At 29.1% G+C, this 15,256-nt stretch overlaps 1 long non-coding RNA gene across 1 annotated transcript in view; it reads right to left on the bottom strand.

Annotated features, from left to right (window-relative positions):
- Positions 1 to 1,260: 1,260 nt before the first annotated feature.
- LOC122512305 overlaps positions 1,261 to 15,256 on the bottom strand; it is a 28,599-nt gene continuing 14,603 nt past the window's right edge. Inside the window, exons 2-3 of the long non-coding RNA XR_006302613.1 lie at positions 3,760 to 3,937; positions 1,261 to 1,455 (exon numbers count right to left, since the gene is read on the bottom strand). This is a non-coding gene — a long non-coding RNA (uncharacterized LOC122512305). The remainder of the gene's footprint in view (positions 1,456 to 3,759; positions 3,938 to 15,256) is intronic.

The following is a 15,256-nucleotide window of genomic DNA, read 5'->3' as shown; positions in this document are numbered from 1 at the left end:
TTGCATTCTGTTTTCTGCTCAGCATGGGACTGCACCCTAACTTTCAATTGTTCAAAATTTTAGTTTTACTAATTAATAAATAAACTAATTAATTAAATACAATAACAAAAAGCGTATAAGTGCTTTTATACCTCCAGTATTTTAGTTAAGTAAATTAGCTGGATAAATTTTCACGATAGTGTGACTTAATCTGATTGGCTGTAATAAATATTCCATTTCCACAGTTGCATTTTTAGACAACAGTGATAATGGAATTGATTAGCAGAGCTAATATAAGATGATTAAATTACACGACTGCGATAATTTATCCAGCCGATAAGTTTGACCAAAATATCGGAGGTGTAAAAGCACCTTAAGATCGAAAGCGGAAATTTATGAGTGCAAGAAGGATAGATTTATTTTAAAAACCTCCAATCATGTATAATTTAAAGAGATTTACAAGAAAAACTTATATAACCTTAAAATAAATTATAAACATCTAATAAACATTAACTGTGTTACATATATGTACAATATTATTAATATGTCCAAATGTTTATAATTTATATTTCATTCGTAAAATCGTAATTGCGTTGCTTCTACGAGAAAGTAGTGCAGCATAACAACCCAACACTGGGTGCAGGTTACTGTCCTTCCGGTTTGAGAACGAACAAATCGGTTTTTGTGTGATTTCGGGTAAATATCATTAATTTATAAAATTTATTTGTTTTATAGTAGTAGTTTTCATTTTCTTGGATTTAATAATAATAATAATAATGTATCATTAGAGTACTAACAATTGTAATCATACGAGTGTCAATTTTATAACTATGTAAAAGCAAAAGAAAAGTTTACAATATGACATTTGGAGGTTATATTGGTTGTGGCATAAAGGATTACAAATTAAGATAGCTTCCACTATCAAATAAGTAAAAATAATTCATGGCTTTTATTGTCTTCATATATATCGATTCACGATAAAGTGGAAAAAATTAAGGTTATATTTATGTTTCTTGAAGTGAAAATACCTAAGAGGATCAATTCTTATTACAAACCACAAACACACAGTGACAGATGAGTTTTTGGACAGACTGGTCGATTTTTTGAATGGTGAAGATGGTGAAGTTAGATTTTAGGTTTATGGATTATAATTTTTAATGTTTTTTATTTTAATTTATAAAATTGGTTCCAGAGCCCTTGAATAATCCTTTATTTTACTTTCTTCTTACATAAATTAAGCAGGAACCTGAGGAACATGAATACTTGCATTGGGTACAAAATATTAATATTTTGTAAACTTCTGCGATTTTTGAAAGTTAATATCTTCAGGGAATTTTTGGCCACAATTATCATAATTTTCTCACTCTTGAATGGATTTATGAGAAATTCTGCGGGGTTTATTTAAATTAATTCGTTCATTTGATTCTTTGTAAACTCAAGATTCCTTTTTGGTACTTGGTTTTTCCCCATTTTCCCCTATAGATGAAACAATAAAATTTATTCTTTAACCAATCTGTTAAAAACATTTTTGCTTATAAAAATTAATTACAACTAATTTTTTCATTAAAATAATTTCCTTTTATATTTATTGCAGCTTTAAAACTTATATTATTTTATTCCAATTTGCAGTTTTTCGATTTATTTTATTTCATTTCATTTATAAGGTCAAAACAAATAAATGAGAATTGCGAATTTGTAATTTATTTTTTTTGATAAATTTCAGGCCTCCCACTCATGCCACTATTGACACTTTTTGACACTTTTTTCAGTTGATGCCACTATTTAGCTACTATTTTGAAAAAAATGCCACTAATGCCACTTTTATGTAAAAAAATGGCCACTAAAGACACTATTTTCAACTCACATGTTTAACTTTTAACCTTTAGTGTTTAATTTTTAACTCAGGGTGGCCACCAGGCATTGAACTTTGAAAACTTGGAATTGGATGTGAATTTTGTAAAACCTTGAAATAACCTGGAATTATGCTTGATTTTTTCTTAAATCTTGAATTTTACTAATTTTGTTGATAAATAAATAATTTTTTTTGCTTGTCAAATTTATATTTTTGTATGCAGAATGCAATTTTGAAACCTTGAAAATTTCTTAAAAACCTGAAAAAACCGTAGCCCGACTGATCGCTATATTGGACATTATTTTATTATATTATAATATTGAACAAATCTTATAAATATTATCTATCTTTAGATTTTTCACGAAATAGGAAGCTACTATCGGCTTAAAAAATTTGTATACCCTCTAACTTTGAAAACTCATAATTAAGTAAAAAAATTCTTCTGGTCTTAAAACAACCTACATATCAGTAGATGCACTATTCCTACCTTACTATACAAAACTGCACAAAAAAAATTTTTTTGCATCAATAATAGAATAAATATATCCTACTGGCATGCTAAATTTTTTTAATAAAATATTTGAACCCTTTTGCAACATATTATATAAAAATAATTATCAATATTGCCAGTAATTCCTGAAAATTAAAAAAATATGTATTTCCTTACTGTAATATTATTTTTCACAATTTGCACTTCATGTTGACAAATCTGTGTCTTTATTTGCAAGGGAGTAGACCCTTTTCATAATGATGAGAACAATCCATGTACTTCAAAATTTCAAACATTCATAATTGAGGCTCCGGATCTTAAAAGGGCACTTTCCGCATAGACTTTACATGGTGAAAGTGCCCTTTTAAGATCCGGAGCCTCAATTGAGGCAAAAAATTTTTTTGTATTTTACAGTTTTGTATAGTAACGTAGAAGTAGTGTCGTTGATGATATCAGGTTGTCTTAATATCATATGAATTTTTTACCTGAGTTATGAGCTTTTAAGTTTTTTTTTGAGCCGATAGTAGAGTTTTTATTTGATTTTTGAAAAGTTAAGGGTGGCCACATGTCAGTAAAGTCAGGGAAATGTCAGGAAAAAAAATTTTTTGCCAGTTAAGTCAGGGAAATGTCGGGAAAAATTTTTTTGTCAGGGCAATTAAAGAAATTAAGTCGGTCATGCAATACATTTTTTGCTCTAAACAAAAAAATTTTTGTCAGGGAAATTCGTTATTATGTCAGTAAAATGTCAGGGAAATTGATAAAGTCAATCTTGCGGCCACCCTGAAGTTACAAACAAAAATAGTTTAGATAACGGGATAATGAATATCTATAGCAGTTTAAAACATAAATTTAATCATTTAATATTTATTTGTTAATAAATAATATGCCACTATTTTGACACTTTTCTGAACATTTTATGCCACTTTTGACACTATTTTTTATTGTAAAACTGAGTGAGAGGCCTGAAATTTAGAGAGCATGTAAAATTATTTTTATAGAATTGAAAGCAAATACTGATTATTTGTTAGTGGCCTTACATAACTTAGAATTGGTGCTTAGGATTTATAGTTAATATTAGTTTATTCTGACAGTTGGCTAAGCCTCAAATCATTTAAGAAGAAGAAGATATAGTTAACATTATGAAAACGGCTAATTTAAAAAAAAATTCTTCGTTTGTTCATTAACTTAAACTCATGGTTTTAAAATCATAAATTGAAAAAAAATTCTAGTTTAAAAAAAATATATTTTCATATTCATACCATTAAGATGGTTGTATTTAACTTATTTAATTAAATTTCATAATCTGTATATTAATCTTCAGAGGTTCCAAATTTTAAAGCAAAATCTCTTTAATTAAATATTTTATTTGCAATATTGGAAAGAATTTTTAACAAAAGAAAATGATTTGAAACAGAAAGTTAAACGAATTCATTTATACCAATTCTGATGATTTTCGATCACCCTCTTATTTAATCTTCTGAAACTCTACTGTGACCCTTCATCAGGATAAAGATGTTCTTGATTAAATTTCTACAGTTGGTAATTCTGTACTCCATTACAGTGGTTTAGCTAGTACAGAGAAACGCTATTCCAGCTTCTAGCAAGTGTTACAAGTCCTACAGACGCAGAAATAAAATTAAGTGCTCAGTAGACATAATTATATGAAAGAGGGCAGCGAGAATATTACCCTCGAATAGGTTTTAGGACAAAGGATATGGATTTAAATGTGATACGGAGACAGAATACGATTTTCATTTTCTGTTTGTTTAGTAAAATACACTTCTTAAATTATGCAATTAAAATAATTCATTGAGTTCCTTTTAAATAATACTTTGGTATTTTGTTCTTAATTGAAAATTAGTTAACAAATATTTTGTGCTTGTGCTTCAATGAGTTGGCCTATCTCACTTTTGTTTTGCAAACCCGCTGTAATGGACAACTTGGAAATTGATTCGATTGTTTTATTATTACCGTCAACTAGAGTAATATCAGATCCTTAAGTTGATTCCGGATATATAAAATTTTCTTTTTATTGACTAAATATTAACATCTTTTAAATTGAGAGTGCAGAGCAAAGAACCGATTATAATTTGTATATTTATGACCAATTCTTTAATTTGATCTCAATTATTAGAATATGAATTGAATGCTTTGAGAAAATAATGGAAAAAATTAAAAAAACTATTCAGTATGGTTTTTGATCTTCAACTTTGAATTTTCTTTTTCAAGGAAAGCATATTGTAAATTTGAACTTTTTGGCACATTTTCGAAGTTAAAGTTTGAGTAAAAAGGTGTGGGTGTGATTTCAGGCAAAACTAAATACATATATGCTTCATAATATTGATGACACACGATTTTCTTTTCACAAACTTAATCATAACAGCCTGTTAGCTAAATGTACAACTGTGGGGTGACTGGAAATGGGGTTAGTGCATGTAAGTACTAACTATTACTCCCTTCCTATATTTCTGCAGCTCACTCTATGCCCTATTGCTTATACTATCGTTACGCATCACAGACGTCCCTCAATCAACATTTACCCTCTCGACCTTTATTAAATTAATCTAACGTTTACTAAATTCATCGCATGGATCGTTCTGAAAGTTCATCATGAAGTGCTAAATGGAAAAACTGATTGTTTCTTAGGTGAACGAAAATTTAATTAAATATGGTTAAATATTTATTTATTTTTCAACTATGTTAAGATCCACTGGTTGTTGTGAGAGAAAATGAAAAGCATTTTTTTATTACGAAGACAAGAAAACTAAGTTAACATTTTGAAAGTAATGTCATGAGATTTTTATGTAATGCTACGTACATTACACTAAACGGTTGCTCAAGCGGATTGTTCGTTAGCGTCCTTATGTTTTTAAGAAGAATGAGATGGGTGACATATAAAGGATCGCCCTACATAATCGAACATGTGTATTCTGTTAGTTCATTTAATTAGAACTATTTCATCTTTGATTACTGTTAAGAGCCGTTAAGGTCGCTGCAAGATATGAACACCTGCGAACAGTCGATAAGAGGGTACATGAATATTCTCGAAGCGAATGTTTGATGATAAGTCTTATCGAAGATGAAGGATAATGGGAACGCGTATTGTCAGGCCAAGTCTGATGCAAACATGGAAGACTGAGTAGTTATTTAAATGTCTGCATGTGAGGAAATATTAAATATCCAACCTTAGCGAAAATTACACTGCAAATATTGACTTGCCATGTTCAGTCAATATTCAGACAATATTGGTTTATACGTTTGTATTAGCAGATGGAATTTTAATAATTATGCGAAAATATTTCATTTAATATTGATACAATACTGCCTGAACATGGCAATGTCAATATCTTCCATGAGCATAGCCACTCAAAGTTTATAATCTCGCTGGGCGAGGTGTTGTCAAGTTTCGGGAAATTCTTGGTGCTGTGTGGGTGACGAATTGAGGAATTTTTGATTCCTCAATCTGCGGTATTAACGTCTTTTTTTGCAATAGAGGACATCAGAATGTATACAGCTCAACACAGCATCGCCAAATGTTTGTAATATGGCTGTGGTAAAGTTCCTTCAAAGTATGGTAATGCATGAGTAACAAATTTCTCCATTCCGAAGCATTCCACATTTTGTACAAAATTATACTCCGCGGTGTTCGAATAATCCTTCACGGAGAGACTTTTAGTTACAAAAATTACTTTATTGTATTTCGATATTTCTAATAAAACGTAAGAATTTAGGGATAATCGAGGTACAGTTAGAAGAATTCTAACAAAGATTATGAAAAGACATAGTCAACGTCACTTTTCGTAATAAGTCTAAAAGTTTTTTGAATCTTTTCTAAAGCTTTATACTAAAAGTGAAGATTAGGTGACGCTACATATATATAGCATATATAGGGTAGGGGTATACAAAATGCGTTACTAGGCACGTGTATACGTATATAATACATATGTATATAAATATATACATGATTTATTATAATATTATTACACAATTCAATTGTTTAATCACTAATAACTTTTGAAACGTTTTTAACAAAATACTTTCAAGACGATGATGACGCTCGGTTGTTTGCTGAGTGTTCGCCTAACATTAACTGGTCTTCGGTTGTGGACGGAACTGTTCGGAAACCTTCATAAAAATATTCTAATAAAATTTTGTAAAAATTCAAACTGCTTACCATTTCAGAGCGTGTTAGTATTGAAAATAATACAGTATCTAAAATTTTTTGACATTTAATAGTATTCAAAATAGTGGGTTTACAAATAAAAATATCAGAATGTATTATAATTAAGTTCCATATTTTCGTATTTGCAATTGTCTTAACATCAAATGATATTCTTTCTAAACTTTTATACTAACTTCTGTTCCCTAAAAATTACAATAGTAGATAAAAGAAATAACACTACTTATTATTATAATAAGAACTATCATCATCGTACCTCGATTATCCCTAAATTCTTACGTTTTATTAGAAATATCGAAATACAATAAAGTAATTTTTCTAACTAAAAGTCTCTCCGTGTTGTGGGTGTTTTAATTGTTAACAATTTTTCATTTATAGTTGACGTTTGTCGAGGGTTTTCAATATACAATTCTTCCTCGGTGTCATTAAGGTACAGTAGAACCCCGGTTAACCGAGCTTCTTGTTATTTTAATAAATTACTTAAGTTATTATGGAATATGAATATAAAAGTCCCTTTCTCGTTTATAGTAGAGACTTTTTTAAAAATAAAATGTTAAATTACATATACTAAAATAACAGTCCGTTTTATCCGAGGTAGGTCCGGTCCACATTAGCTCGGATAATCGGGGTTCTACTGTATCTAATAACTAATCATTTGGTTACAACAAAGGAAGCATTGTCAGAAGTATCAACAACAACACAATCAACTAAGTTGAATTCCGGTAACATTGCTAAAGCCAAAACGCCTTTGAATCCATTAAACGGATGCTCATCTTTCAATGGCTACTATTCCATCTTCTCTTATTGCTACATTTGTGCGCATTACAAATAAAAGTGAAGGATAAATACATGTAATAATTTCCATTTGTCTAAGAGCATAACATAATGGACAACCATTTTTTCATCGTTTAATTTCTTTGTTCTTAAAACGTCCGATCTCGCTACCGCATCTGAAAATCACCTGAGTTCTAGTAGGGACTGAACCCTACACAATCCTGAAGAATAGAGAATTTTATTTCAATTTTTGAGTGGTAGCAGGTCCACCCAAACGGGGGTCATGATAATTATTCAATGGTGATGATGATCGTGTATTGGTTCTGAAGTACAATATTTAGGTTGAACGTTTTAAATCTTAACGATTCTTGTAAATTGTGTTAATAGTATCGTGGATTCTTGTGACCTCTTGTATGGATTAAAATCGTAATTATGTCTTTGGAAGTCATTTGCAGTGGACGAGATTTCTTTTTCTATACATGAAAAGAAGTATTCTTTGATGATATAAATAAGTGTTTATATACATCAGACTTGTAGTTATGCTCTAACTGTTCGTTTTCATACAGTTATTTTAAATTTCTATGGTTTTTAATGTAGTTTATTCTATACATTTTTTTGTTTTCAAACTATACCTTTTTGGAATGTTACTTTGTAAAGGATGGGTTTTATATTGAAACAGAAATTTAACAATCGAAACACTTTTAATATTCTCCAACGCTAAATGAAGTGATGTTTTATTATTTAAGTTCAATGAAATTACTCCACCGTAACCAGTTTTAAGCATAGATATTCTTCTCTTCATTAAAATATGGAATACTGAGAACTGGTTGATTCCGATTTAGAATCATTAATAGAAAACTACTAATTCAGATTTAGAGAGTAGTCACGGATATTGATCACACAGACAGGATAAAGATTATCATAATCAAGGCCTAGATTTTCCCGAAGAGTAATATTGCAGGCGGTTTCGGCTATTGTCTGTAGGCGAATCTTAAAAGCAATCCATTTTTCACCGCCCTGACAATTGATAATTCAGAGAGCATACTTTCAGTGTCCGCCTGTTCTTTTTAAAATTTATGTAAAAGAAAATATGTATCAGAATGATATTTTCCTATTAACAGGCGGAACCTATTGTGCAATCCTTCACTTATGTTGTACGTACGATGAGCTTTTCTTCTTCATGAAATAAGCACAAAAATTTTATTTAATGCACTCTAAATAAAAGTTTAGGTAGTACCACTTGGCAGTGGCGTTTTACATATGTTTTTATATACAAAAAGCTGTTTTTAAAAATGTATTATACATTTAAACAGAAAGGAAAAAGGTACATTCGTTTCACCCTAAAAAATCAGAAGTCTCCCTTAATGGGATTTTAAAACCATACTTACATGTCCCTTCGCGATATTATCTATAGGTTTTAGAACAGGGAAACACGCATATATCTAATATTGACACATGCTAACTAATACTATAATTACTTTTTCATTTTTCTTTACTAACACCCTAAAGTAAGCACGTAATATTACTGTAAGGTAATGTACGCGTACATTACCCCAAAGTAATATTAATTTACATATAGTTGAATCTTTGCAATCATTTCTTTTCCTGGATATAATCAGGTTTGTACCTTGCAATATTTGATGAGAAAATTATCTTCTTAATGAAAATAAAATAGAATGAGTATGAAATAAAAGATAACTTTTATCAAAGTTTTTTAGATCGGAAAACGACAAATAAGAAAATTGTGTGTAGTCATACTTTTGTCCTTTTGTCGATTAGTAGCACATCATTGAGGCCAACATAGATTTACCCTTAATTTGAAAACGATACTAAAGCCTAGGTTTTACTTTAAGTACCGTATTGACTGACTTATCTTATCTAATTTAAATGCAACGTGGGGTGCTGCTTGTTACAATTCAGTTGTACGCACACAATTCCAAGTTGAACTTGCTATATTTACCTCTTTCTTCTCTCCTCTCATGAACGAAGGTTGGGATTGAGATGAGCTCTAACAGCCGGTGGGCAGGGATTTGAGTAGAAATGAACGAAGAGATATTGTGTGCAGGCGACAACGAAATGGGGAGACACGTGGAACGCTTGTGTGGGTTATGTTGACTAAAATGGTGGTGGAATTTCAGGGAAGAACGTTGCACAGAAACCGCTGTGTAACGTGGTAAATTGAGTGCTGAATCCGGGATTACATCGGTGACTCTGTAGAAAAGGAAAGAGAATGAGAGACTGCTTGAACGGGGAGTGAGAGAAGTAAGGGCTGGAGAAATGTATTCCAGAGCAGTGTAGAAACTGTGAGGGGGAAGATTATAAAAAATGTCAAGCTAATATTTCTGAAATTAGTTGGCAACTATAAAAGACAAAATTTTAATTTCCAATTTTCTATCAATTCACAATGCCAAGGTTTATCTCAAGTCTACTCAACTTGCTAGAATCAAAAAGTTATAGAAAGAAATCTTAATTTTATCAAAGTAAAAATAATTTTTTGGACCGATTACATTTTCATTTTCAAGGAACTTGAAAGTCAATATTGTAAATGATATTTCAAAAATTACACATTGTACATCATAAGGAGGTGAAAAAGATGGTTTTTTTTCAAAGTATACAAAGGACGTCATTTGAGCACTTGTGTCCATTGGGATATAGCTCGAGTGGTGAAATTGCTCGGCTTGTGATCATCAATGTTAAGCACCTTTAAATACGGTTAGTACTTACAATTATGAGGGTGATCACACCTCGATTCTGTTTATAGCCCTAGCGATTTAACTGCAATCGAGATATATCAAGCGGGAGGTTTGATGTCTAAGTACAATCGTGTCGATTATTTCCTGGTACACACCATACACTCGAATATTGTGATTTGCCATTCACTTCAAGTTCCAAATTGTTGAGTGTATCGAAATCATTTCCTTAGAAAAGGCAAACATTTCAGGTTTTTGTTCACTTTATATGATAATAATTTATAATTGACAGAGTGTCGAACGACTATGGGGAAACTAGGAATTCTAATGATCGCAGGGAATGTTGTCTGAAATCTAGAAAATTTTACGCGACTGTAATTATAATGTCATTGCTAACACATTTTTTGTCAGTTTTGCCTTTACTATCAAATTTGAAATATTTAATAGAATTTCAAATAATAAAAGTGACAATAAAGAGTTAATATATTGCATTCAAAGAATTAATTTTAAATTAAAAATATTTTTTAATGCTTTTATAACTAATGAATTTAGTTCCGTACTATAGTAGTAATTTGATGGTCCTGGTCAAAATAGTTTTCTTTCATAATGCTGGTAACATTGATTAAATCCCATTTTATGTGTCAAGAAATGTTCAGTATTAGAACTCCTGAAAGTATGTATTTTTAAAAAAAAATTAAATTTGTTGGTGAATTTTGGTTTAATTTTTTTGTTTTCGTTGAACCTTCATGAAAAATGTAAAATTGACGCTCCTGCTTTTGGTTTCCTGATTTCTTATCTCACCTATCTCACCTGACCCTTATACAGTACGTAACCACATCTGGTGACATACTTGGATCTGATACATTGGGGAGTTCAAGTATAATAGAAAAACCCATTGTCAATAAAATCATAAATTTTTTTTAAAAAAGGTCCGTAAAGTCCGTAATTTGATTGAAAAAGGATGAAATCAATTATTTTCAAAAATTTTCCTAAATTCAATGATTTTTAATATTTACTATATTTTAATAAAATTTTCTAAAAAAAATTCAATTATTTCAAAAAAAAAAAAAAATTAATAAAATTCTACGCAAACCTTTAATTATTTTCATAAAATAATAAAATTTTCACGCAGGAATTCAATTATTTACAATTTTTTTATAAATTTTTTTAAGAATTATTCAATTATTCTCTTAAATAATAAAATTTTTACAAGGATTCAATTATTTTCGGAAATAATAAAATTCGTTTTAGGAATTCAATTAATTTCAAAATTTTTTAAAAAAATTCTTGTCAAAATTTCAATTATTTTCATGAATAATAAAAATCAACGCAGAATTTAAATTTTTTTCATTACAATTTTAATCGAAAATTTCGAAAAGTTTATATAGTAAAATTTTAATAAAAATTTTATCGCAATTTCTAAAAATAATTAAGTTATTTCGAAGAATTTGATTATTTCTGAAAATTATTGAATTTCAGCTGAGAATTTTATTAAAATTTTTGAAAATATGTAATTGAATTCTTAGAAAGAATTTTCTCAGAATGATAAATATAATTTTTTTTAGGAATTCAATTATTTCCAATAAATCATAAAACTCACTGCAAAATTTCAATTATTTTTAATACAATTTTAATAAATTCATCAGAAAATTTAGTAGATTTCAAATGAAAATAATTTGAGATTATATTTCAAAATTTCATTGCAATTTCTAAACATAATTGAATTCTTTCAAAGATCTTTGACTGGAAAATAATGACAGGCATGCGTGTCATGATAATACGTGTCATTATTTCGCGATGACACGAAATAAATGACATGATTAATGACACCAGAAAAACAACAAGAAAAATATGACAATTCTATGAACTTAAAAAGTAGAAAGGTTGATAAATTATTAATTTATTAAAAGGTTTATGAATAAAAGGACAATAATTTAAAAACTTTGAAACATCATATATTTATTATATATTATAAACTTTTTTTTATAAAATTAAAAAAAAACATAATTAATTTTTGTTTTATAGTTCGTTTTGAGCAACTTGCAAGGGGTGTCTCTCTCTCTCTCTCTCTCTCTCTCTCTCTCTCTCTCTCTCTCTCTCTCTCTCTCTCTCTCTCTCTCTCTCTCTCTCTCTCTCTCTCTCTCTCTCTCTCTCTCTCTCTCTCTCTCTCTCTCTCTCTCTCTCTCTCTCTCTCTCTCTCTCTCTCTCTCTCTCTCTCTCTCTCTCTCTCTCTCTCTCTCTCTCAAAGAATTTTATTAATTCTGAAAATAATAACTGAATTCATGCTGAGAATTTTTTTAAAATTTTTTGAAATAGTTTAATTTTTGTAAAATCTTTTGAAAATAATTGAAGCGTTTTGTGCAGAAACAGCATAAGTCCATAATTCGAAATTGTTCAGGAATCAATAAAAACTGTTTTTCTCGTAAATGTTAAGATTTTTTTTAATTCGGCTTTTTGCATTATATTCTACTAACCTATAAGTTAAAAAATCCAATATGATTAATTAATTATCTACTTAATATAAAAAATTAAAAAATATATTAACATTTGGACTTATGCTGTTTCTGCACAAAATGAAATGAAAAACACAGAAAATTTATTAAATCCAGTGAAATATCAAAGTTTTATGAAATATTTAATAACATTTATTTAAAATATTAAATTTGGATAATTTTTAGTAACATTTTATAAATAATAAAATTGTTTTAAGAATAAATTTAACCAATTTTCAATATTTTCTAATTTTTATATAATTCAGTCACCACTGTCACTTTTTGCTTCCCATGAGTGTTTTTATTTATAATATAAACTGTTTAATATAAATTATTAAAATACGTCAAGAATATCACAAATAAATATAAAACTTATCATGGACTTGTGCTGTTTCTGCACAAAATGATATTTTAATTATTTTTTTTAAGGGTTTAGAGTTTAGTCACTTATGTAATATTTTACCAGATTGAAAAGCTTCATTTAAAGATAAATTTTCAATAAAAAAGTGATTTTCGAAAAAAATTGGACTTATGCGGTTTCTGCACAAAACGCTTCAATTTTTAAAAATACTTGAGGAGTCGGGAAGAAGAACTCGCCGAGCGCTCCAACGCATGCGTTAATATCAGCCGGGTAGCAGTGACAGGCCCAGAGGCGCTCACTGCTCCCCGACTGATATTAGAGGATACGTTCCCGCGCTCGGCGAGTTCTTCTTCCCGGCTCCTCACTTGAATTCTTTCCAAGAATTTTATGATTTCGGAAAATAATTGAACTTTATTAAAATTCGTCAAAAGAATTCAATTATTTAAAAATGTATTGATAAAATTCTTTATGAGAATTGAATTTCAAGAAACATGCAATTATTCAATAAATTGTTTTTTTATTTAAATAATTGAATTCTAGTAGAATCTATTAAAAATTGATTTAAAAATGAATTTTAGTTAAAATCTTAGATTGTAATTGAATATTAAAAGCTTTAGAGCGTGAATTTTTAGAAATAATTGAATTTTGAAATTAATTTTTTTTTAAATTATTAAAAATAATGCATTTGTAGAAGAATTTTAGTTAAAAATACGAAAAAACAATTTAATTTCGGAAAAGTTACAAATTATTGCAGAATTTCAATTATTATTTTTAATACAATTTTAATTAAATTCCTCGAAAAATGTAATTATTCTTAAAAATTTTATTAAAATTCGTCAAAAGAATTCAATTATTTAACAATTTGCTGATAAAATTCTTTATGTAATCCATACATAATGTTGCTCTTAAATTCGTAATTTTAATTTTAATTTTTTTATAATTTTCTGTAGTCCTGATGAGCTGTGTTCACAGTGAAAATGCATTCGATGAAATAAAGAAATAAGTACTAAATATTTAAGTTAACTTCTTCAAATCTTTGGACCCAAGGCCACAGTATAAACAAATTTATTGTTTATACAAAATTTTATTTTTATACAAAAATTAAGGTCTTGAAAACATTCTAAGTTAAAAATAATAATTGAATTGAAATGATGAAAATAATTTTGAAGGAGTTACATAGTAACACTATTCTTATACATATTATAAAATAATGATTTTATCATTCAGTCATCTTGAATTATTATAAAACATGAAGAAATTGATTACTCCGAATCGAAGACTCGGAGTGATTGATATCTTCATGTTTTATAGTAATGAAAAAATTTAATTTCTACTTTTAAGTAAAATGTTCTCTTATTTGACTCGGACCCCATATATTTTTGTCAGTAATTTTTCATTTTTGGTTCATAATAATAATAATTGGTCCGTTCGTATTTTAAAATACTTGAACTGGTTCGAGCCTTGAGAATCGATTTCGAAAATTTCTTGTTCAACACAAGCCGACATGTATATATAAAAAGCATTTATCCAGAAGTTTGTTTCCGACTATTGCAGCGTAATATTCGAACTAGTATAAATTATCTTCTATTCTTTAATGCGCTCGCAAAACGAAGTTGCCACTTTGCCCATTCCTACTTTTCTTCGAACCTTTTATCCTCTTTGTCATTACTGCCACCCTCGAGATTTTACCAAGGGTTTGTGCCAACTTTTTTCATATTCCAATTAGAATATTTTCCATTGATTTAATACTCTTGAAAATCAGTTATTAACGACTTAACTTTCCTATAAATTTTCAGTGCCGGTGCCATATTGTAGAAGGGTCACTCCTTCTACAATATACTTGCACAAAGTAGAATCGTAGTTATGGGTAAAACTTCTGTACTATTAGCAGCATTGACTACTATAAATTAAACAAGAGAAGTTTTTCCTACATATGCAGAGCGTGGCAAATTTTTAAAATAATATTTCGCTCAATACATTAACGATCATGATATGTACATAGTGCCGAGCATAGTGCCTCGTTAACTCTGAAAGCGCAATAATCTTTCCAATTATTGATTTAAAAGCTGGTACACCATCCTATCTTCTCAGTCGATCACCAATATTACAAACGTATACTCGTCCCATATCGACATTTGAATAAACTCGAAGCACATATTTTGGTCAAGATAGAACTTGCATTCAATACTGATTGCGAATTGTATATGCTTTTAATCATGCTCGAGCCAAGTATTTTATTTTGCGTTGCGTTGCGTTGCGTTGTGACAGAAACTACTATATACGTGGATGGATGGATGGATGTTCATCGATTTTCTCGTGTTCAAATGAAATGTGATATTATACATTTTTTATAAGCACAAATCAATCCTAGAATTCTTTATTTAACTCGCCTTATGTGAGGAGAAAAATTTATAAAGTGGGTCCAAAATGTTAAGAAA

The sequence above is a fragment of the Leptopilina heterotoma genome, unplaced genomic scaffold (assembly GCF_015476425.1).
Source record: "Leptopilina heterotoma isolate Lh14 unplaced genomic scaffold, ASM1547642v1 Lhet_97, whole genome shotgun sequence".
NCBI classification, from domain to species: Eukaryota; Metazoa; Arthropoda; class Insecta; order Hymenoptera; family Figitidae; genus Leptopilina; species Leptopilina heterotoma.
Note: the sequence above shows the minus strand (reverse complement) of the source record. Positions and strands in the feature narration are given on the sequence as shown.